A 25,831-nucleotide genomic window follows, 5' to 3' on the forward strand; every position below is an offset into this window, starting at 1 on the left:
AATCGTAAATTTACGAAAAAATATAATTATTATTTAAATATTAATTAAGTCACTCGATTTTTAAATCACGAAAAACGTCATAAAGATGTAGTCGATCGTCATAATTTTCCTAATTATTTATCCAAGTTTTCTGAATCTTTTCTAATTTTATTATTTAATAAGAATGAATAAATCTTAAGGGAGGGGGGTACAAAGTTCCTGGACAGAAGTGGCGCCATCTCGTGTATAAAGGGCATCGATTATCGAAAACCTTCCTTAACATTCCACAAGAACATCGCGAAACCTTGTTTCGGATATAAATACGAAGCGCAAGAAAAATAACTCCTCTATTTATATACGTTATATCTGACGAATATAAATATCCATTAATTTTATATTAACGTTTATCAAATTTGCATGGATTTCTTCGCTTCCCGTGAAGAAGACGTCGACAGAAATTTCGAAAGTATAGAAAGTTCAAGGAAAGTGGTAATTTTTATGCGAAATTTTCTGTTCTGAAATTGTACCAATTGTTTTTAATATATACATAAAAAAAAAGCATGACTTTGCATAAAAATAACTCTGACAGTAATTTAAATTTTTGACAAATTTCCGTGAAAGTTTCTTCGATTGTAATTTTTATCTTTTATAATTAAATTTCTGTTAATTTTATATAAATTATGAGAGAAAATTTCTGTTTTAAGTTTATTGTTTTGTATTAAGCTGAAATTTCTTACATTCTAGAAAATGTCAAAAAGGAATTTCCAAGTTTTCTAGTAACCCAAAGAAAACTTTGTGTAATAAATTTCGCGTGTTAGTTTAGGAAATCAATCTCTAAAATCGAATTTAATTTCCTAACTAAATCCATTAGAAGAATCGAAAACCAAAGTTTTGGGGGAAAATGAAACTATATATAAGTTATATATATATATATATATATAAAGTCTATATTTAACTTTCAATCAAAGAAAGTAATCTACTTTCAATTTCGGCAATTAGTTCAAGTTTACTTTTATATAAGTTAAGATCAAAGCGGCAATAGTCGCTTTTAATTGAGAAATCATATATCATAGTGGATCGTACAAAATAGTTTAGAACGATCGGCCAAACTAGTAGCGAAAAACCACCCACCGGGCAGCAGATTATTTTCCACCCTAGTCTCGACGTCGATCACGTGACTGTACAAAAGCGAGGTGAAGCCTCATTGCTCCTCAATTACTACCATCATTTTCTTCTGCACGCTCCAATTGTCTGTCATGTTATTTTTTCCTCTTTCTTTTTTAACAACCGATAGTATCCTTTGCGTCTAACAAAACTAACTAACATAATGAAATCGAAACTTTTCGCCAACTAAAAAATTACTTAACCCTTATGAACCCTCTGCTACCTTCGTCCCGTTTGACACGTGACTTCCGAAAAATCCACTTCTGTAAGGAGTTATAAAAAAGAAATTAATTTTCGTACCAAAATTTGCTGCGTATTCCCCCAATTTCGGTTTTGTTATAAAAATAAATAGCGGTTTCGAAACAATGGACGAAGACGAAGGTTGTTGGTTAATTGCACGAGTTAATCTCGAGTGTAGAAAGAAAAAAACTGCAGAGGGATGACAGGTAACGATAACGGGTTATCGGGATGTAAGACCTTTCGCGAAACGTACGCACCGAGAGGGAATTCGATGTTAAGAAACAAAAGACGAATCGTTATCATTCAACTCCTACGCCTGTCACGAAGATAGCAATCTGGCCATAGCGATTTCCAAACGTAGTTGGGGGACGCTATTATTTGGTGTTCAGCACTGTCCCAAAGCGAGTAAGTAGCGAGCAGAGGTCGTGATTGCAGGTTACTCGCACCCTCATCCATCTACATATATCATGTCCAAAGGTAGTCGATCAATTCGTACCTACAACACAACACTACTTGTTTCCTATCGCCTAATGCCATTATCTAGAGGGCAAGAAGGACGGCGGAGACGGACAGAGAAATCTCTCTCGCGCCCACTTCATCATGTAGTTAAAACGCCGCCGTATTAAAGGCAGACAACGTGTGACGGATCACCGGTGTGTGGCATACGTGACGTCAGGCCACGTGATGTATCACCGCCAAATGACAGCTATATTGTATTTAAATACCCAGGCGTCCGGTGACAGGAAAATCACTGTTCTAAGTGTCTTTTTGAGCTTCGTGATACGTAATTAATTCTTTCTTTCTCCGTCTCTCTCAACGTCTTTACCAACTCGGGCACGTTTCCCTCTTTTAATACGACTATCGGCCAGCATTTTCTAAGCAAATTTTTAATCCGACCGAAAATATTCGATCCAATAATGTTTGGAAAACACTTTTCTCCACCTATATTAATAAATGATTTATCGTACGTCCGACGGTCGTGCGGAATAAAGAATACTTTACATTCTTAGATCCGGAATAAATTTATTTATAGATAACGACTCTTTAACGGGAGAGGTGATGGGGGACGGGAAAAAAATATATAGCTAAGACAATGTGATGAGAATAAATAAGCAAAAGATTCCATTTTCAAATAGCTGTATCTATCACCCATTTACGGGTCAATTGATGCTCCGATCACGTCTACATATTCTATCCATATAGGTAATGAATACCTGAGCAGAAAGAACACACCCTTATTACTGACCTTTAGGCCTTCGTTTTGCAAACGAAACCGTCTTTTCACACATAAATTTCGAACTTAACCGAACGGGCCAAAGCGAGAGATGCGAACGAAAATGCGCTTTTAATGGGTTGGCCCATATGTTAATCTATCATCGTCCACCAGAATTAAGCTTAACGAGAAGCGAGGAGTTCGACAGAATTTTTATACAAGCAGACAAAAGCTCCATCTCTCTTTCTATTTTGGAAAAAAAATAACAGATAAAGGAATTTTCTGAGGAGGAAAAAAAAAATACAACTCCTTTCTGAATATCGAATATTTAAAACATTCTCAATGAATGATGTTATTTTATTTTCTTTGTTAGCCATATCGTTAAGGAGCCGAAGCAAATAGACTAGTAAGGAATTCCTTCGATTTTCGAAAGTCTTCCCAATTCGTATATTCCATTGGATTCTACCGAATTATAAATTATGCATTAGCTTTATATCTTAGGCAGGCGAGAAAGTTTGGATGTTGACGCAAGAGTCTATTTTTCTTCTTTCACTCCTGCTCTTAAATGAAATTACTTTTTTCCTTTCTCCTAAATCGGGTCATTTATTGTATGAATTAAAATACAATTATAATTTCTTAATAAAGAAAAGTGCTATTGCTATTATATATCCGTTTAAAGTAATAATTTTCGTTTATACACCAAATTATAGAGATTATTTCTAGTATTATGAAACAGTACAAAGAGTAAATTGATAATGAATTAAAATAGAATAAAAACGAGCTTAAAATAACCTTATAATCCTAAAAATTCGACTTGGATGCAGGAATGCATGAATATAGAAATGTAGGAAAACAACTCTATTCTATGTTATAGAAACGAAAACAAAATGCATGGTAACTACCAATTAAAACGAGTAGGAAAAAAGTACTAATTCTTCCGTAAACAGGCAGGCATTAAAGAGTATGTTATTTTCTTTGTTGGCAGTTAGACGATAAGAGAAAAACGAAGAAAAAGATAGAGCGCCCACAGCTAGCACACCTCCCTAATCACTAGCTACGTAATAGAGTGCAGTTCGCTACCAGAGCAGGAGTTAACCTCCCTAAGGGGACACAAGGCGGGATGTGGAAGGTGGAAATTCAACGATTTGAATCCGTTATGGGGGGTACCTGACAGCAACTGGCCACAAAGAGATGATGGCAGGTCTAAAGGTGTGCGGGAGCTATGCCAATTTAGAAGACCCCCACACCTCTGGAGGGCACGTTCTCCCTACCTCCTCCCTTTCCATCAATCACTATCGAGAAGAGAATGTGCTCATCTACATCTGAAGTCAAGACACTTATTTCCATTTGATTTATAAAGACGGTGTTGTGTGTATGTATGTGTCTATGTGTGTGTTGCCCCCGTCTGGAAAATTATAACCCACATGTTCCGGCTCATTGTTGCCTATTTCATTCCACCTGTGCAAATACTTGGGTCATGCGGGCTTCGAGGAAAAATGCCTGCCCTGCCCAACAATTCGATAAGCTTTGTTTCTTTTCACGCAATTATCTTCAGTAATTTAATTGACAAAGAATAACAAAACGTATTATCAGGACTTTATACCTAAAAGCCAACAATTTTCTATCGTTTAACACAATTACCATATACTGTACGCCCTTACACAATATCTGACAAACAATCCCTTTTAAACAAATTCTAAGAATCATATTTAACACATCAACCGATAAAAATTCTCGTTAATCTTTCTCTAGGAATCTCGGAATTTTTCGATTAAATTATGCAGAATACATTTCGATTTAATTGCTGAGTCACGTATATATTCTACTAGCTTTAAAACTGCAGATGTCTCATATTTAAAATATGGAACACTTCCAGTTACAACTAGGTGAGAAAGTACATTAAAAAAATAAACATCTCTCAACTAAAAATATAAAACTTAAATATATATATATTTTTTAACATTTATAGAGACTAATTTTACAAAATGATCAACAGTAAAGTAAAAGAAAATTTTAAAACATACAGAATACATGGTAATACAACTGCGATTTATCTAACGGACGTAAACAAACAAGGTGATGTAAAGCTGTCATCAAGCATCGCAGAACTTTAAGTAACGCTTACATGTTTGCGTGCACGGTTATTTAGAGCATTACGTTCCACATTTACTATGGAAATTATTCCTCTCTGCCATCATCGCCGTGTTTATTTAAGTAACCCAGTAAAGCGAAGAGCGGGGAATGCTCAACTTTGCTTAATAATTTGCATATCTATGACACGAAAGGCGGTTAAGGTCGCGAAGAGGGAGGAGACACGCAATCGAGAACGAAGGATGAACACTAAAGGTAAATACAAAATATGGGACGTGATGAAACGATTATAGAAACGGCAGTCGATTCGGCGATCCTTTTCGTTATTGGCTGCCATCCAAGGAAAATAATGAATCATGCAAATAAAACTATTGTAAACAGCGTCGTCCTTGAATAACATCGACCATATAGATCTACCCTTCAATTTAATACTCATAATAGCTCTATTGTAGATTATACTTGGAAAATTTCCCCGTGAATGATGGCTTTTATAATTGTCTTTGGCAAATTGTTTATGTCCATTGTTTCACTATTAGGATCGTTTTCATGATGGTCGCCCATATATTGTCATTTAAGCAGAAAATGTTTAAAGCATTTTTATGGACAAATACGTTAGATAATTTGCTAATACATTAAATGTTTTTCGCCAGAAGTTTCGCCAATTATTTAGAAGGATTGTACTTATCTCATTTCTTTCTTCCACTTCTTTTTAAAGTTTCAAACGAGATTGTTCCGTTTAGGAAGGATAAAATAAAGTGACAGTTAAATCCATCAAGAAAAATTGACACTTAAGCTCATCAGTCTATCACTCTTTCGGGATTAAAAAACATAAATGATTCTTCTTATAATCTAAGCTTCTACTTTTTTCCGCCAGCCCAACGAAGGTAAAGCTAATTAAAGTCAAGATGTCGCCCGTATTAAAATTACAATACTGGAAGTAACTTGAAAATGATAAAAACGTACAGGTTTATATATCTATTAAACATGGGCAGTTCAAGATAGATTAAATGTAAAATATTTAAGAGAAGCTCGGCGGAAGGCGGCTTTCAATTATTTGTTCAATTGTAACGAATCAGAAAAGGACGGTCATCTTCAATTTTCTATGTATGTTTCAATGTTTTAATATAAGTAGCATGCCAAGCACGACGCCCTATCCTGGTGAAAATTTAACACACCAGAGAAAATATTAAAATATTTTCTCTGATATATCTCTTTCAAAAATGTCAATGTTTTTATCTGTTAATTGAAATTGCTGAATAGCTTAACAATTCGCTTAACGTTTCAGATTTAATATACGCCTGTTCCTCCTATCTCTACCATTTTATATTATCGGAATCAAATAAAATCAAAATAATTCCTATACGCTTGTTGCATATAATCTATATACTGTATATTTTAACTGTAAAAATTAAAAATATGACTTTTTTCGATATTATCAATCATATATGTAAATATATAACGGTAAAATATAAAAAAATTTGGTCGGTCGGATAGGAAAGTACAATTTCTGTTGTCAATAAATGTCAACCGGTGCTTGGCCACGACGAGTCACGTACTGGACACGACCAGTGGTCAAGACCTATATATAGAGTGAGATGACGACCCGAACCGTCGGCTGGTCTTCACGACCTTATAGTGCCACCGTTAATGGGGTGCCCACCATTTCTGGTTGGCAACATCTTGCATGAATTCTGTGAAAAACTCACTATGTCCAGCTGCGGTCCAAGCACTGGCAAAACCTGAAGGGTCAAAACAATAAAGTCCCCGAGTCACCATCTGCTACACAATAGGGCTGGTATGGCGATATATCTAGCCGGCTTTTCTTGCTGACCATGCAAATCTCAGCGGGGAGACCACTCTTTATTTCGGCAGCGTTTCTAATAGCGTTATTTATGTCTGTCACTTATACTTACGAACTCTATATTAGATCCTGCCACACGGTCCTACCATTCTTATTTTAGATAATGCAAACCGTCCACAACGAGAAGCAACGACCTTCCAAGCGAATTTGCTACGGAGATTTCGTCATTACGAATGAATACGCTTCGTAAGTAATCATTTAATCTTCGTTCTGCAAACCAACTTTACTTATGCAAATAAGTAAAACTCCACGCTGTAAATAATTATGGATCAGAGGACATTTTAATATCGAAGAGGTATTTTCTGCAACACTTACTGCATTTATTTCTCATCGCATTTATATTTTACGGATACAAAACGTGACTTTCTTAATCCCAAAGTTTGAAGAAACTAAGAGAAAAACTATTCAATTATTAACCATGACGTCGATAAGAATAATAGATGACAAAAAAAAGAAAAGCGAAAAATAATAATAATAAAAGCAATATTTAGAAAGGTAGATTAAGAATTTAAAATTTTTCCAAAAATCTGTAAAATCGCAAAACATGAAATTGTTTTTCGATAATAATATTATATAAATAACAAATTATTTTATCTATTTATTATATAAATAAATACGTAATATATTTTTTATTAAAATATAGAATTTTTATATCATCTATACTTTAAAACAGCCACTAAAGTGAACTTCTGAATATCCCGAATAAGATGATTTCATCATAATGGAATATTTGATTAGAATTTTGTTTACAAAATATAATTATTTTTGTAATAAATAATATAAAGCTTTCGTAATTTAACTATTAACGAGGGATTTTTCCTATCGTACGAATTTTATTAGTCTCAATCGAAAACTAAACTGGTATCCGGTGAGAAAATGTATGACGACAGACATAGAACTTAATGGATTTTTCGTCATTACACCTAATTTAAGAACAGATATTATCGAGAGGATTATATCATTAATTATAAATTTATAGATCCCATCTCGTCGGTAGCCGCTGTCAATCAATATCTGTAGCTTTCTAATAGATCGAACAACATTTTGACATCAATCAAAAAGTGGCGTTGAGCAGTCTTGTGCCATTCACCTACGTTGTAAATGGGCAGACAACATTTAAAAGCAATATAATCTGGGCTCATTTATAAAAGCTAAATGGAGCGTATATTAACGGATATAAACCCGGCGGAAGTTAGATAAATCGAATAAACCAGTCGTTGTTTTTTTCCTACATCTCTTTGGATTATTCTTTGGCAGAAAACAAATATATCGTTGATGGATAGTTTTATCTTTCTACCAATCGCAGATCAGATAGGAAATCGATCTCCGCATCTATTTGAGAATTTTACACCAATTAAAATACACTTTGAAGTCATACAAGACGAAAGCGGAGGTTGGATAAGAAACGATCCGAACCTACCTAACTTAATCGGAGGAATATCATCGACCGTGAAGAACATGCAAAGTTGGGCGTCTCCTCTCGCCAATAGTTTGGCTAAACTCTTTTCCACTCATTACATGCGGCTAGAAATCCAGCTCACACACAGACACACACACACACACGAGCGGCAATGACCACACCCGCCGGTTCTTGTCCTTCTGCGAACACATGGAGTTAAAAAGGCGGTTGAATATTAATGAGACACGTTCGTTAAGCTAAAAACGGAATGCTGGCGGGCGTGGAAATGAGCTCAGATAACTGTGAGAAATTCATGAGAACGTTCTGCCTACCGCTCTCGTTCTTACAATTACTCCTTCTCTTTATTCGTTGGCCCAATCTAGTTATCTGCATGCGATTTTTGAACTTTCTTCTTACTGCCCTGGGAGTTTTGCCTCTTGCCTTAGTTTCCTCTATTCAAATAAAGTGCAATCTGAAGGATAAAGATAAATAAATAAGGGCGTTAATCCCTCGTTCAGCGGACGAAACAAATATCAAAGCCGGAGTGAAATCCCGAAAATAATCATTTTATAAGTCTTATAAGAAAAAATCTATCGAGAAAAATCAACTTAAGTACGGAAAAACTTCTCCATTAACCTTAGCGCGTGCAGCGGGGGGCGAAAGGGAAGGGGGCCATCGTAGGAAAAGACGTGTAATAAATTAACAAAGTCTAAGAGTTCGGTCAGAGCCATAGGAGGAAACAGGAGAAAAATCGAAGAGAGAAAGATACATCTCCGTCACATGTCCACTTGCTAGCCTAATTACTGTCAACAATGTCCAAAGTCCAGCTGCGACCATTACGTGCTATACCACTTAATGTCCTCCTCGTTTCCAGCTAAACTTCCTGCACGAGATGGACACGTGAGGATTTTCCTGCCCCACACGTGATATTCCAAGAGAGTTAAATATTACTTTTCCGTGACAGAGAGGCCCGAACATTTCCAGATCCTGATGGACCGACTCTGAGTGAACACCCTTATTATACTAATTACAGGCAAGGCCGTTAGATGTCGCCTGGATTCGACCGGAGACATTTGGCAGAACTTCCGAAAGGAACCATTTCAAATATTTCTTCTCGCTTCTCTCTCCAGATTGCGGTTTCCAGCGTTAATTCTATTCCCCTTTTTTTCTTATTCCGGCAATATTAATTCCAGGCGTCACGACCAGAAGGACAAAACTCGCAGACGACACGAATCGGAATTTTCAATCGAACCAAGTAAATTGGATAATGGATTACTCGTGCTCCTCACTTTTTTTTATTTATATATATATATATATTTTTTTTTTTTTTTTTTAATTTGAGGCATTTTTATAAGCGTCTCTCTCGACGGCACTTAATCTTATCAATAAAAAACAGAAGAATCTATTTTAGCACAAACTTTGATCATCTCAATCCAGTTTTATCAAAGCAGGAATGCACAGTACGTAATTGTAACACCAACGACAACTTCATGGTCCACGGTCCTTCTCTAGTCCACCCCCCGAAAACAGTAATAGATCTGTCCAGAGAGCAGCAGGCTCCCATCCCCTCTCTCTTTTCCCCGTGCAGCCAGCTGTGGACGTGAAAAACGTAGAGGTCACTACAATACTGTATACTGTACAAGAGCAGCAAAAGTCGACGTTGAATTCAATACAGAATGAGGGTTGTTCTGCGGGTTTTTTTTATTTTATTTTATTTTACTTTCTGATCCGAACAGCAAACGAATTTCCACGCACTTGACTAACGAAAGCTGTTTACTTTGCGGGACAAAAATTAACGTTTCGTTGCATATTTGTATATTCAAATTTCTCAAATTCGACTATATTTTATTTTAATTTAGCCACACAATACGAGAAACAAAATGCACTCCGTCCCATATCAAATAAGCTATTTAAGAAGAACTGCGATTTCCATAAAGGTGACGATGACTCTGATTAATAATCGAACTTTTGTGATAAACTATAACGGCAGTTGCTTTGTTCAAAACAATTTTATTCCGCCTTGTTTACAACGCTTCATTTTTAAGGAATCCAATCTTTCTTTTCTCTTTTTTCCTGCAGGAATCCGTCTCGATACTAGTGACGTCACAATTCCTGTTATCCGTCGTCATGGCGACGTGAAGTTAAGACCATCAAGGGATATGAAATTTCTACAAAAAAAATAATAATAAAAAAATAAAAAACGAAACTATCATCTCTCTTGAAAATTTCTTCAGATCTTTTTATCCATTTATCAAGAAATTCTTCGAATAACATCCCTCAATAATTATAAAAACTTTCTACAAACGTATAATGTAAAATTCAATTTCGGTAGAGCACTCGACTCTAGTCGAGTATTTAAAGAAATTCCCATCAAATTAAATTAAACTATACGAAGAAGGGGAAAAAATATCGAAAGCAAAAGGCGAATGCAACTGTCAAGAGGCAAAAGAGGAATTTTTTTAGTGATGAATGAATCTTTTAAATCCATCTCGAGTTCGTTTAATTATAAAAACGCTGCCAGACCAGATCTTGTAGATACATTGGCATTAATCCCCGCCATTAGCACTAAACGTAGTTAATTCCTTATCCTCCACTTACCGTTTAAACAATGAAGCGAAGAGCCAAGACGTAATTGTAGACTCCTTAGCGAGAAAATTTAAAAGACGTGATCATTCATCTTTATGACATATAGCCTATGTACTGTGCAGGACGTATACCGAGTGCACACCTGTACGATGTAGTGCATAAACATGAAATGCGGGAGATTGAATATTCATGAATCATCACTGGAGACAAACGACAAAACACCGGATAATGTGTGACGTCAAACATCTGTAATTATCGTTTTCCATACAGAATGGATTTTTCCGGAATATAAGAAGGCATTAGCGTTTTGCATGATTTCAAACGAGCATACCTCCGACAGGCGTTTGTTACTAGGTGACTATTCGAAACTCGTTTTACAAGCTATTGGTAATCATTTCCTCCTCATTTTGCTCTAGGCTTTACAGATAAGTGCATGGTGTTTTCCTTCTCATTATTGGAAACGTAAGGGAGGTGGTCTTTGACTGCTTTTTTTTTTCATTTTCTCATTTTGTCACTCGCTTAGATTTTATTAAAACAAGACGAAAAATATATTTAAACAGAAAATAAGCAGGCGAGAAATGATTACTATTGTTAAGAGAATTTCAAAATAATTCGTTTTATTCGCTATTATAAAACATCCTCTTTTTATATCAATATATAAAGAAGACATTTATGCGAATTAAAAAGTGAAAAACTTGAACGATTTCCAATTATTTCACTGTAAATTATGATCATTTCATGTAGGAAAGTGTCGAAATATATTTCTTAATTTACTACAGCGACATAAATTGTCGCGGTTTGGCAAGGCAAACAATTGCAATTTATGTTCTTTTCGAAAACGGCAACGATTTTCTCGATTTTAACGCCATTCTGCTTATGTAAAGGAGAAAAATCTTAAAATTTTTTACCATTACTCTTATTGGCCGAGAAACAATTACAGAATCTTTGAAAGTAACACACATTCTGAAATGATTTCGAACGGAGAGATTACCGATAACAGTAATTAAAAAAAATGAACTTCACGACTTATCTGTTATGCAAAGAAAAAGTATTCATTAAAATAAAACGAAAATCTCGTACGGAATCAAAAATAGCCGCGATGGACATTAATCAAATTATAAAGAGAAATATCGAGCTGAGAGATTTATCCTGTACATTTTAATTGTAGATAAAGTGAGCCTTATAACTACATTTGACAAAAGGTGTTTCATTATCTACCATTGTTTTCCTCCTGTAAGAGATAATCTAACTGACATCGACGTCACGTACTGGGACACCGAATTCTATTTAAGATTATGTATTTGCATAAATATTACCCCCAAGACTTGACATACAAAAACACTGGGAATTCATTAACGTTCGTGCATTTTTTTTTAATTATTTGATATATTTATGTATCTTACGCATTAAAAATAGTAATATCCGTTCGTATAATATATAAATATTTATATTATAATAACAGCTATTTTTATCACGTTTTGAAAGTTTTTTGTGAATAGTTTAATTTATTATTTTGTGCAGAGAAAAGGTGATTAGCTTTGGATTTTTCTGTTTTATTTCGAAAATTATTTAATAAATTTATTTTTATTATTATTAACGATCGTTACACGGCAATGTTACGTTTTAATTGAAATATCTGTATTTATATATTTATACATATTAACGTGTAAAATTTTAAAAATAATAATTGCAAAATACAATTTGAAATTTTATTCTCGTAAAATCCTGTATTCATACAGGATAATCGCGTGTATAATTATTTGATATTTATTCTAATTATTTAATATAATACAATTCATAAGTTTGTCGTATCTCTAAATTTTTAAAATAATTTATAATTTGTAGTTAAGTTTTAAAGGTTATCCATATTTATCCGTGGTTATACACTATACTTTGGTATATTAAATCAGTACAAATTCTAAAGGGAAAGTCTTACATTCTCACTAAAATTTCATTACAAAATGAATAAAGAATTAACAGATTTTAAAATAAATAAATTGTTTACATTAATATTAGGGAAAAAATCTGCCTCGTGTAAGCATAGAAGAAAGGTGGGTAACCTCGGTCGTAACTATTTTAGCCATTTAGAGTGCAGAAATGAAATAATGTTTAAATTTAAAACAATACTTCATTTGTACATTCTAAACGACTGGGGTTACCCACCTTTCTTCTACACTTTATAATGCCAGGTAGATACACCCATAATTACGAACAAAAAAATACTTTTAAACACCTGCTTTCGGTAAGATTTAATTATTTTAATACATTTCAAATATGTTATTTTAATCGGTGGATGCAAAAATGACTTTTATTCTAACCATAATTATAAACCTTTATAAAAGTCGGTAGTATTTTTCCCGAACTAACAATCGAAGATAGAAATCTACATCCTCAATTCGCATTCATTTATTCTAAGCGCACATTACGATGTGAATATTTGGATCCTCAAACAGCTTTTCTTTTTAGAAAAAAAGGATTATTACACAATTTTTCAACGTCAAGACAAAATAAATGTTCAATAAATCGACAAATAAGTCACAGTTAAATGAACTTACGTCAATCGACAAGAAAAAAAACCAGAAAATAATTTTATTCGGTGAATCGAACGTAAGCTATAAAGCACTTAACCTAACCATTGTTAAATAAAGAAATAAATTATACATGCTAGAAAACATTTTCTTTAGTTACCGAAGCTTAACTCAACCCAAAAAGCTAAACACTTCATAAAATAAAGACTTAATAGGATAAATGTTTACTAACTAAATATATCAAGAGAAGGTTACATTCGTACTAACCTTATGGTTAATCGGAATAATAGTGAATAAAAACAATCTTTTATACACTTTTAATGTATAAAATAATAATTATAATTGATTGTAGCTTTATTACCAATTAAAAATAAGTTTTAAATGTTAAAAAAGGAGTTTTATTTCTAAAAGTTTAATTAAATTGCAATATATTAGTAGTTATTTGATAGAGGTGTGTATCCAACTATACACTCCCCTATCAAAAATATCTCGTTACAATGCAAGCCTTGCAGACCAATTAATGTTTAAAAATTCTTTATAAAGTAGCTGAATAATTATAAACTATAATTAAAAAATCAAAGAATTCGTGGCTGATGATGATTTATTTTACGGAATATAATTTAAACTATACGCAAGACAACTGCAGTACTTTTTTGCCTTCTTTGCAGTATTTTTAGCATTTTTTTTATTAAAACAAGCGACGTTCCTATCACATAAATAAAATATCGACTACTAATTAAAACTGGATGCGTGTTAAACTGATAAATAATTAATTATAATCGGATAACAAAGTAGCAAAGAGAGAGAGAGAGAGAATAGATGGGTTGGTAATATATGCTGATGATAAATTACTAATGGTTCGGTTAACCTGTTATCGGTTCATATATTAATTAAATTAATTGCTTTCCAATAATGATATCTTCGACGCGATGAAAATTAGAGGAATCGTCCATATAAGCTATTTTATTTGTAGAAAAACAAAATTTTTTTAATACATTTTCTTAATTTTGTATTAGTCGTACGTTATAAAATCTTTATTTTTCCATGATATTTGTTGAAATTGAATAATCAAAAAAAGAAAAAAAATACGATTTATTAAACTTCATTAAATCGTAAATAATTTAGAAATTATGAAATGAAATCACTTAATATTTTAAAAAATAGTATGATAAATAATATACGTATAATACATGAAATATTAATAGTCTACATCCGATAAAAGCAATCATCCTACAATGAGTCCTTGTCAGTAAAACCTATGAGAATATCAGAAAAGTAATCTTCCAGGGGTTAATCCTCACTTTGTGCCATTTTATTCTATAGAAAATCTATATACATCAGCTTATCGTTGGATTCTTTAATATATTTTTGTAGATAATCATACATAGAAATACACAAATCCTCATTAACGATGGAAACATTTAAATACATCTATGTTAATTTAGTCAATTTAAACTACAATTATATAATTTCACCAGACATATTTCTAAATTTAAATATATTTTTAAATCATTAAAAAATAAATAAATGCATTTACCTTATAACAATATGATTTAACACGGGGAAAATTCTATTAAAAATTTCACGTGTGTTAAGCAATGTATGTACTGTACAGGAAAAGTAAATGTTAAATTAAATTATTATTACTAGAAACAATCTCACATAATTCGTTATTATTCACATATTTCTCCTATTAGTTACATAAATCACGAAGCCCCCGAAATGAGTCTTTAGTTTTAATCCGACTTACGACTCGATATTTCATTTTCTTAGTTTTATGTACCGATACTTAATTAATTTTGCTAGAGCTGCTTGTCTAGTCGTATCATAAACGTTACTTTTACGACAAAGTCTAATAATTGCTGGGATGAAGTGCAATCTACCAGGTGAACAGCGAAATTCGTTCTCGCGTGCAATCCAGGTTGGGAAGGAGCATCTTACTTCACGAGTTCGACAGCTTGAAAATAAGAAGAGAATGAGTGTTTACAATATTTTACACGAAACATTCCCATTTGCTTGACTGCAATCACTTCCGAGAAACTTCCACCACATCTTTATATAAAATGTAAGTACCTAAATCCACAACTTAAACTTGTTGCCAAGTGGTTAAATTAACAAGTAAGATGGAATATTTTTTTTAAGGAAACGAGAGGCGATAAATTAAAGATATAGAGAGGAGAGAGACAACTGCTTCCAGTTAATGCAAATGGAGAGCAAATCGAATTTTACAATTCTGAAAACGGAACTGTAAATTGCTGAATCAGAACAGAAAGCAATGCATTTGTCGCACGACCACTATGATGTGCGCAGCGTAGAAGAGCAAGTTCTAATCAAGTAAAGAAATGTACTCTAGTCGGACGTGTCTAGAATGAATATCAATAGTAATCGCTAGTAAGACACTCCACTAGAAAATTCTCTCTTAGATGTCGGCCGCTACTTAATCGGGTAGATTTTTTTTCTTTCTTTTTTTTAAAGGAAGAAAAAAGTAAACTGGAAAGATGGCAATAAACACCTGCCTAATTTTAATCGCAATTTATTATACACGTCAACTTAACAACTTTGGAAATAATCGTTTCTTGTGAGCAATCGTTACGGATGATTACATCTCTAGCATAATTTTGCTTTTTTTTTTTTTTTCCATTTTTGCTTGTTACCCGTATGCAAAATTTAATTTTTCCATTACAGAAGAACGGAATAATGTAATAAAGTTATTGGAAAATAAAACGAAGAGTCGCGAGATATATACAGTTCGCTCACGTATCTGATACAGTACAGTATAGGAACGAATAAGATAACGTCTATAAACCGTAAATTTTTTGGTTCGAATCCCATCGGATCTCTACATTCTTTATCGGTGGCATCGTTTCGTCATTTATCTCTCATATTCGACACGTGGAATAGGGTTCCACTTTAAATTTATAAAGGGGCGTAGTTAAAGATGACCAACAGTGGTACCATTTCTTTTCCTTTTCATACGAGGGTCCACTAGGGTAAAAACCAAAAAAAATATATAAATAAAAATTGCAATTCTCGCCTCCTTTCGTTAGACTCGATTACCGTATAAATCTTAATTTTTACCATTTCGATATCGAGGAGGGTACAATCTGTTAAACTCGTATTAACTGCAAGTGCTTATTTTCCTAGAGTGATGGGAAGAGGTCGAGATACGGCTAGAGAAGTATCAAGATCGATGGCGATTGCATATCGAGAACGGTAATTATTTAATCTTAATCGTTGGAGTGGATCGATTTTTCCGATTCGAGTATTAACTCGAGTCACGCTTTACACTCGAACACGATAAATAGCCATCCGACGCCTCTGCCTTATTGCTTCTTAAGCCGAGAGAATAATGAGGGGGCGAAGGAAGGGGGAAGGAAACACTTGACATCTGCAGCCGGCGGCATCTCGGGGACGTCGGGCACCAATCCTGTTATTACTGGATTACATCCATTACAATAATCGGAATGGTATTCACCATTTGTCAGCGCCCCCGGCAGTGACAACATTTGCATGACTTTTAGACAGGAGTAATTTACTGGGAACAACAACCAGGTAATTACAGATCTTTTAAAAAAGTCGTGTTACCAGAAGATGGATATGGTATTTCTCCGAAGACGGCTTCGGGGTACGCTTTTTGTCTCGCCAACTAACTCGGTTTGTTTTTAGCTCTCTTACTCTTAGCTTAAGAATGGATTATTAAAACGTTCTCGCCGATTTGCATCGAGAAATTAATTCGATGCAGAACACGCGCTAAACGTAGCTTAAGTGGAAGGACGACCTCACCGATTCGATACGAAAAACCTTCTGTCAATCGTCACCAGTTTCTACACCCCGAAGAAATTTGCTTACGCTTTAAATTCGATTTTAATGGTGGAGGAAAGTTGAAAGTACTCGGATTGAAAGTGCCAACAGATGGCCGCAATTATTTTTCTAGTAGTGTGAAAAGGGAGAATAAGAGTATTAATATTTATTGGCCGGCAGTTCCCGACCTCATTCTTGTGGCGACATCTAGTTTCTTTAGAGAAATCTCCAGACGGAAAATACATTCAATCTGTATTTCCTTCCATTAATTACTCGATGCGTCGAAACGGGCGATCGACACTTTTATAACTTTTCACGCTCCGTCGAAGGAACTTCAAGAGATTTCGATAATTTTTTACAAATTAAAAAAATTACTGATTTTTCGATTCTTCCTTCTCGGAATTAGATTATTTTTAACGCGTAAGTATAGAGAGTATTTACCGTGTTTAAGTGGTGTCGGGGTTTAGCGGATATGCAGAAAATCAAATTTACAAGAAAAGGATCAAAATATAAACCGACCAAACTATCTCCTCAAAACCTCTCTCACGCTCCGTTTCGCTTTAATGTCATTCCGTGGCGACTAAATTCTCTACCCCCTATCCTCCGGGAGAAAACGAGTTTAAAGGAAAAAGAAGAGATAGTGTCGCGGGATTTTCAACGCCGGTATCCCAAGTGAACCGGTGAGAACGTGAGATTTCGAACCCTAGCCCTTTCCGTCCCCTCTTTCTTTTAAGTAAGGGACACCCATCTCCGGGGAGGTCGATCTACAGATTCCATCTACAGGTGGCATCAACGTCGATAAATAATAACAGGAGGAAAGAAAGAAAAAAAAGTCTTTAAACGTAAGAGAAGGATCCGTTTGGGACGTATAAAATAAATGGAATTTTTTTCCAATTTAAAACGAAGAAATCTCTTTTATTTCTGGTGACGTTTTACGTAAATCAAATTTAATGGCCCCCGCGAATATTCGTTAAGTCCAAAAAACGTAACGGGATGGACGACGTAGAGACTATCTTTGTACGGAGGCGACCCTGGCGGCCAAACGGAAAACTAGTAATATAATTAAATGACATCGAATACGGTAATTGCCGGTTATTTATACGGTTCCGGTGGCTGCCACGAAAATCGTAAATCGCCTTTTACGGAAGAAGAACGGAAGGAAAAAAAAATTGTTTTCCCGTAACCAGAATCAAATAAATGACCGGTTGGCATTTAGGATGAAAATATTCCAAAGGCCTCTGATCTTGACGATTTAGGGAGGAGAAATGTAGTCAAACGGCGTAGTTTACCCCAAGCGGGCCTCCGAACAATCAACTTGCCCTCACCGTTGCTGGGTACTTTGGACTGACCTCCCCTAACAGAGCGGCTTCTGACGTCATAAGTAATAAGATCGTCCAATGTCGATGTGCATATGGTGAAAAAATTACAGTTACTACCGATTCGTTAGTATTTTTGTTTGTTACCAAGACTAGGTCGACTGTGCCAAATCTTAAATCATTCCATTTGTTGAATTTTAATCTAATCTTACACGAGTGTACCATCTTTTTACGTTGGCAAATGTAAAAAATATAAAAAAAATACCGTACGAAATTACTTCTTCACGAATAAAATTATCATGTAATTTCGGCTCGGAAAACAAGGAAAAGATGCGAGAGATACGAACACTTTTCCGTAATTTTAAAATTTTATGCCCCGTAATAAATTTAAAGTAATTTCAAATATATTGAAATTTTATTCGAGTAAAAAAATAATGTGGTTTTGAGCGAAACAGAAGTGACAAATGCAAAGTAATTGGATGCGGGACAGAGAAGAGTTAAGAAAAGAAATACGAGACCTAATTTGTTGCGGTAATCAGACAAACGCTCATTTGAAGAGGCTACTTTGGCTTTTATCCGGCGCTAACGGGTTGTGGTCCCTGAAATCCCTTTCTGTCTTTCTAATCCAACACAATGACACCATAACCGAGTTACTTTCGTTTCTTTCTATAGTCCAATCTAACAGATTACGGGTGGACAAATGTCGTTACTTAACTTTTATCTCGTAGAGGTACACCGAACAGACAATATACATTTTTTACCCTCCAGCGTATAAGTTTCTTTACATCTTATTCCAACTTTCATGAATTATTAATTACCGCTATTTATTTTACTATTTATCGATCCGCGCTATATAAATTAGGATAATTAATATTAAGTAAATAAAAAAAATACGAGCGCTCTACGGCGACACTTTAAAATATTAATATACATAAATATTTAATTTGAATGTTATTAAATTAATGTTAAACAATTTATTACTGGATGGAAAACAAATAGATGATGGCAATGATATCAACTGGCAGGATGAAGAAGGTCTTAGTTGAGAGTGAAGTGGGAAGGAAAAAAAAATGTCGCTGGCAAGAATCATAAATCACCGAAGTAGTCGTTTCAGCGCCAAGTTAAACTGTTCCCTTAAACTGTATTTCCTCCCCTTGTAAATGCTAGACGAGAAAGAAAAATTCCAGATCTGGTTGGCTCTTAATATTCTCGGAAAACATCTCCATAATTGGCACGAAGAAAGGGAGGGGTTCCTCGCACGCATCTCCATGTTCCGATCGGCCAGTTTGCAATCCTTAAACTTGTTTATTGAATTTAAATATTCCGTTTTATTAATCAGTAATAAATGAGGAGGTTAACTTTGAAGTGTGATTAACGCAGCATCATAAATTACTTTTATCATAGCCAAAAGATTAATCTCTGTCAAAGCAATGGCCATGCCGATCACGATATCTGCATATCTTATCTAATAACATCTCGACAAAGTTCAACGATAGAAAAATCTTTGGCTGCGGTTTTAAAAAAATAAATAAATAAATATAAAAAAAATTTTCTATTATTTTTCTTTCGATGAAACATGTTTACGCACTTAAGTTATAGTCCGCAGTATAAAATATTACTGACTATAACTTATGCCACATGAATTGGAAACGAAAATCCAAACTGAAAAATTAAATAAAACATAAAACTTTTTATAAAATAAATTTTTGATTCGAATAAAATACTTTTAAGTGATTTATTTGTTTGTTAATTAAATTATAATAAATTCAATAATAAATTTCTCCACTAAAACAGCTCTCGTCATCACTATCACTGGTCATTCTTACTTGCCGAAGAGGACTTTAATAAATTTTAATTTTATTTTAGCTTCATGTTATGAAGAATATCAATAGAATTTAGTTAGGATATAAAATATTTTCTAGAAATTTATTTTTCCATGCCATTCTCAATCAAATTATATTTTTTGAGAGATATGGGTCGTTCGAAATGAAATATGATGTTGACATACAACAATTCTAAGCTTCTCGTAAACATAACATCAAAGGGAAAGAGATATTGTCGATATTTGAAGATTTCCTATTATATGTTTAAATATAACTTATCTACCGAAAAATCTTCCTTCCATACGTTAAATAAGTGTTCGATCAAATAAAATACGAATACGTTTTCCTATTGTCTAACCTTCGTTAACTGAAATATCCAAAGTAAATTACGATTTAATAAATTCCCCAAGCATTTACGAAAAATAGAGCTCAATGAATATTTTATGAAAAAGGCAGCGAGAAAAAGAAAAAGAGACGACTTGTAGAGGGCAGCACACGAAAGTGTTATGGAAGAGAAAATCGCTGTCACCATGCCAGATGATGTTATCTGATGCAAAAACATGCTAAGCGCGACTTTCCCACCGGATTTATAGGACCAGTAAATAACGGGCGCGAGACAGCACTCAAATGCAAATGTCCACACACCAACTGCATAAATAGGTCATTTTCTCTACACTAGATTTATGATCTTCCTCCCCACACACTTGTCTAGACGAAAATCTTCGGAATGGGGAGGTCACGAAAACAGAAAGATTACCAAAACATAACTAAGAGTATATGCACGGTCGTCGGGGTGACGATAAATGCCTCGACCAAACCCGGAGAAGCTATTTTTAACGGCACTTTTAAAAATGGCATCCCAGTTATGATAATTATGCCATTATTTAATTACGAATAATTTGTACAAATACACGCTCCACGGGTGGTGTGGAAATTGATTAGGTGACCAATAATTAATATCTAAGGCACAGTGTTTAGCGCTGGTGTGACGCCGGGCGATAAACAAATGCATATTGTTAGGCGGGGGAAGAAAAAAAACTGTTACTATACCGAATCAACCCTGGAGGGTGGGTGGCAGACGTAGAAACTCGGAGAAGGGGAAGCGAAGGTTGGCGTTCCGGAAAATGACTTTCTACATCTGTATCCGTCACGTGTTAGTTCCTGGAGGAAGTCATAAAAATCAAAAGGGGCGAGTGTTAATATAAATTCTGCTTCACCGTCGGAGTTATTGCTTCCTTTGAGCCCAATAGGTGGAGCACCCGTGCCATCTTACTCCTTGGCATTTTTTTCTCGGCTAATTGCTCCGGCTGCGAGGAAATTAAACAAATTGTTGCCATTCGAGCCCATTAAGATTCTCCACTTCCCAATTAAGATACGTGACGAGTGTAATTTTATGGATTTGTTCGTCACCTCTAGGCCATAACACGGGGGTAGGACTAAAACGTGCGCATTGTAATGCATTTAAAACATGAACTAAAAGGAGGAGTACCGAAGAAAATTCTCCGGTAATATTTAAATTTAATAGTTTGTCAAAGTATAAAAAATTGCGAAAAGAAAAACTGTTCTCCGAACAGAAGATGGAGTTGTCACATTCATCATTTATCAAGTTTATATATATTTATGTCTTGTAAACTAAAACCGGTATTAATACTTATTCCGCAGGTCTATTGTTTTAACTTACACAATGCAAAATGTTTAAAATGATATTTAAAGAGAATCTACCTTTCGAAGAATTCAAAATTGGTTTTATTTGAACGAAAGAACAGGAGCTTTCTGAGGAATTTTAATAAATGATAATTAAAATTCCGTTTGAATTTTAAATTTTTAATTATTTAAAATTACGCGGACAGTCTACAGAAACGAAAATCTACAGATAAAAACCTACGAAATTATTAAAACCATTAAAAATCCGAGTATTTTCTGGAAGGTCGATAATTTTCTAAGGGATTTTCATTTAAAAACGGATGATTACAAGGAAATTGTTTGTGTTATAAGCGGCATCTAAATGGAAACGTATATCGGTAGTTGGTTAAATTTAAAATGATGAAAAAGAACGGTAAACAACACCAATATAGCAGACAGAAGATGTCTGACCAATGGACATCCCTCAATGCGGGAACGGAATGGACTCGACCGCCGGGCAGGCAGAATAACAAGGCAGACAGAGAGAAGTATACACGTACGGTCCACGTGATGCTAAAACTCTCCACCGTCCCTTAAAGTTCGCTGCCAATCGATCGCTGTCGACTGACCAAATCCGCCAGGCCGTTCGAGCTCGCTCTTCTTTTTCCCCCTCCCTCTCCACTCTCAATGTTATATTCTTGATAAAGTTTGCAGTATATTTTTGCATTTTACACCACGTCGATTGCTATCTCTTACCTGTTCTAATCGAAGAATTATCGTCCTAAACCGAAAAGAGATGATAAACTATTTCAAAAGTGTGTGGGCCGTATTTATTTCTCGGTTTTATCGATCGAAGGTTGGGTCATCTCTTTTCAACTCCTCTCCCCCCTCTCGGCTGGACTACGGGGAGGACCCGCGTTTCATACTCTCTTCCAATTCCAGTGGCCCAAGGAAGAAATATTGCACCTTCTCTTCCGAGCTGCAATACCCAGTGTTCGACTCGGTTTTGGGCCAATCTTCCCCCTCCGTTCGCGGCTCGCGATTTACATTGGTCCTGATTTCTTCTTCCCTAGAGTGCCAGAGGACGGGTCATAATTCATGGGATCCGTCTCTTGATAACGTGCCATTAAAAGCGCTTCACATAAATTTCCGCCATGAGACTATTTACCAAAACATACTGTGAATTCGCATAATGTTTATAACTGATACTGAAAATCACTTCCACTACAAAAATATTCAACTTCTTATATAAATCATCTTTTATTATGTACGGACACAACTCTGACTAGCCATTGAAACGTGTCTTCTTCGCATAAAGAGCTATTTTAATAAATATTTTATCCTTCCAGTCTTTGCTCTTCTATAATTCTATTTTTCGGAAATATCTCAAATTGTTCGTGTTTTTCAAAATATATTCGATAATGAATCTCATAAATTAAATGGAACTAAATTGTTTTAATAATTAATTTCTCCTCTGTGAAGTGAATGCGATTTTCAACTTTCTACATTGAATATTTTATATTACTGCAAATATAAAAGTATATTTAGCTTGAAATAATTTACCTCTCAAGTTTTATATATATATATATATATTTATATATTAATAAGCGACCTAAAACAGTTTAAATATATTCACTATGTAACTTTTTAAAATATGAAACAACGTTTAAGCGTTATATTTCGTCGTATGTACAATTTATGTATGTTTTGCATATTAAATTATAAATAAAAATAAGTATATGATTTATTTTAAATGATAAATTCTGAGTAAAATTTCCATCATCGATCAACTCAAATCACTACCTTTATTTACTAAAATTTATAAGATGCAGCAATTGATTTTAACACCGCATTTCGAGCTTCCACAGCTCCCCTCCTCGGTTTCTTTTAAATTATAAATTCTAGACGTATTTTCCATCAAATATAGCTTAAATTATTTATAAATTAACGTGCATTTTTTCAAGATATTAAATATTAACATGTCTTTCATTTCTTTAATATAAAACCACGCATCTAATTATTCAAAAACTAAACATTAAATAAAGGAATTTTTTTTTTGATAAATCAAAACAAATGGTCCATAACTTATATTCAGTTAAATTATGATGTTGGGAAGTTAAAAATTTAAATATTGTTCTATATTTTATAATGTTATTTTCTAAAATATAATGTATAAAAATAGTAATTATAACATTAAGAGATTTAATATCTACGCTAAATAAATTCGTGTCAAATCATTTTTGATTGAATTCAGAAACAAATAAGGACTTAAACGTGGGTTATCTGTAATTTAAAAATGGTAATACCCAGTCATATTCGCTTACGCAATAATTATCCTAAGTTAATCTTACTCTAAACTTTTGTCAAAATATAAATAAAAGAAAGGAAATTAGATTAAAACAGACTATTAACGTTTTCTGTAACCATTCTTTTCAATTATTCAGATGACTATTTGGTGGAAAGGCGTCTCCTTAATTTAGGACAACAGTTCTGCAGATATTCACAATAGTACACGAAGAACAAGTTCACTCTGACAATGAAAAGGGATTCACAGGAAAAGAAGAAAGTTCTTTCATGGTACAAATCATTAAAAAGTTTCGTTTTTTGCCATTTCATGGCACTTTCTCTTCTTTATTTCCTTCGTACGTATAATTAAAGCTACCGTCGATTAAATTCACGCTAAACAGAAAAAAAAATCGTGGATAATCTGCGTTTAGGGAGGATCATTCGGTGAATAAAAAAAAATACTTCGTGGTTACTTCCTATCGAAGGGTGAGTGGATGGAAGTCAAACCATTTGAATAGAGCGATATCGAGGGAGGAGTTACAAAGCAAATTTGCAATCCTTTCGATTTACTGTATTAAGGGGAACAAATTTGGGGGTCACGGAGCACTACCGCAATGGATTTGTCACTTTGACGTTAATGGAGAGAAACACCCCCTTCGATCCCCTGATCCCCCGTGTATCGCTACACGTGTATAACACGGTCGCGTGCCTGTACCTCACATCGCCCTCCTCATGGGGGACGATAGGCTAATCGAGTGCGACACCGTTTAATCCACTCCCCTCTTTCTTCGATGAAAAGTTACCTGTGCGGTTTCAATAGAGGATAGGCGATAAAAAAAGAACGTTACACTAAATATTTACAACCCGTCGATTTTTATATACACTAAGTACATTTCTATGCAACCAAACGAATATATTATCCCTCTTTCTTCCTCCCACGCATATTTAACTAATTAGATACACGAAGAAAATTTCACAAGTAAACAGGATGGGTTCCTTTAAATAACTGCGCGACAAATGTAGACGAAATTGACGGAAGCTTTCTTTATTCCCGATAGATTATCTGCTTATAGGAATAATTTGTAGTTCTAGATCCACTTATTCGTCCAATGATACGAGAAAGAAAAAGCTTTTCCTGTAATAATGAGTAGCGATTGGTTCTCGGACATAAAGCCCGACTAAGAAAAGGACACAGAGATCAGGAAGTAAAGGTAGTGGAAAAAGAGAGGAAGCGAGTGTCGTTTTCCTCCCGGAGGCTATGATGGGAGAACTCCTCGCAACAGTTGGCACAGTAGCACTTAATAATAAATAAGAATGTGTCACGTTTGTTGTGTACCTTCTGCTGCCTGAATATTTCCTGGCCTGACATGTAGCCGGGACCATAGAGAGAGGCGATTAAAGCCATCTCTAGCATGAACCGGTAACAACGGCGAATATGTTGATAGATGTCGAATGTAAACAGTTACAGCCACTGCTGAGTCAGTTCCCACCGAAAGAATAATGCGGTGCGAACGAATAAACCATATTATTCTTCTTTTCCTACTTTTATTAAATGTTTTCGAGATATTTATAAAAGAAAGAACCCGATGATTTTCCAGTTTTCCGTTCGAAAATACTATATTAAAAAAATAAACGTAGAATATATTTTTTTAAATTTTAACGGAGTAATTTCTGAAGAGTCTTATTTGAATGTCATTCAATTTTACCCATAAATCCGATATAATTTAATTATTTGAACATACTTATAACCGAGAGACCGATATATTTTTTCTCGGAAGGAATCCACTCAATAGCTAACGAGAATCGGTAATCCAGGAGCTGATGAGAGGAGACTTTCGGCCTTGAACTTCCAAAGACCTACATATCGCTTCTATGTCGAGTAAATATTATAACAGGAAAATCATCGTTACCACTAAACTTA

The 25,831-nt window shown here is 34.4% G+C and overlaps 1 protein-coding gene across 10 annotated transcripts in view; it reads right to left on the bottom strand.

The window, feature by feature from the left end:
• LOC136980991 (POU domain protein 2-like) overlaps window positions 1–25,831 on the bottom strand; it is a 275,556-nt gene that overhangs the window by 156,159 nt on the left and 93,566 nt on the right. The gene's annotated exons all lie outside the window — the stretch shown is intronic.

This window comes from Centruroides vittatus, unplaced genomic scaffold (genome assembly GCF_030686945.1).
Source record: "Centruroides vittatus isolate TY-2023 unplaced genomic scaffold, ASM3068694v2 contig_738, whole genome shotgun sequence".
Lineage (NCBI taxonomy): Eukaryota > Metazoa > Arthropoda > Arachnida > Scorpiones > Buthidae > Centruroides > Centruroides vittatus.